The sequence below is a fragment of the Salvelinus namaycush genome, chromosome 14 (assembly GCF_016432855.1).
Source record: "Salvelinus namaycush isolate Seneca chromosome 14, SaNama_1.0, whole genome shotgun sequence".
Classification (NCBI taxonomy): Eukaryota; Metazoa; Chordata; class Actinopteri; order Salmoniformes; family Salmonidae; genus Salvelinus; species Salvelinus namaycush.
The window spans coordinates 4,409,393-4,410,471 of record NC_052320.1 but is presented as its reverse complement, the minus strand read 5'-3'; positions in this window follow the sequence as shown (position 1 = coordinate 4,410,471).

Genomic DNA, 1,079 nt, shown 5'->3' with positions numbered 1-1,079 from the left:
CACTATCGCTGGGATATTAGGTAACAACACGACTACACCCACCCTGTCTACCCCTACCCTGTCTACACCCACCCTGTCTACACCCACCCTGTCTACACCCACCCTGTCACCACACTACACCCACCCTGTCCCGACTACACCCCCCTGTCTACACCCACCCTGTCTACACCCACCCTGTCTACACCCACCCTGTCTACACCCACACCTGTCCCACACTACACCCACCCTGTCCACGACTACACCACCCTGTCTACACACCCCCGCTACTGTCTACACCCACCCTGTCTACACCCACCCTGTCTACACCCACCCTGTCCCCCACTACACCCACCCTGTCTACACCCACCCTGTCTACAACCCACCCTGTCCCACGACTACACCCACCCTGTCTACACCACACCTGTCTACACCCACCCTGTCTCCACCCACCCCTGTCTACACACCCACCCTGTCTACACCCACCCTGTTCCACACTACACCCACCCTGTCTACACCCACCCTGTCTACACCCACCCTGTCCCACGACTACACCCACCCTGCTTACACCCACCCTGTCTACACCACCCTGTCCCACGACTACACCCACCCTGTCTACACCCACCCTGTCTACACCCACCCTGTCCCACGACTACACCCACCCTGTCTACACCCACCCTGTCCCACCATGTCTACCCCACCCTGTCCCACGACTACACCCACCCTGTCTACACCCACCCTGTCTCCAACCCCCTGTCCCACGACTACCACCCACCCACCTGTCTAACACCCAACCCTGTCTACACCCACCCTGTCCCACTGACTACACCCACCCTGTCCCAACGACTACACCCACCCTGTCCCACGACTACACCCACCCTGTCTACACCCACCCTGTCCCACGACTAACACCCCCCCTGTCTACACCCACCCTGTCCCACGACTACACCCACCTACACTGTCTCCCCGACTACACCACCACCTGTCTACTACCCCACCCTGTCTACACCCACCCTGTCCCACGATACTACACCCACCCTGTCTACATATAATCACTCTTCACTCCTGTCGTCGCTTACGACTTACACTCAGCTCCCTGTCAT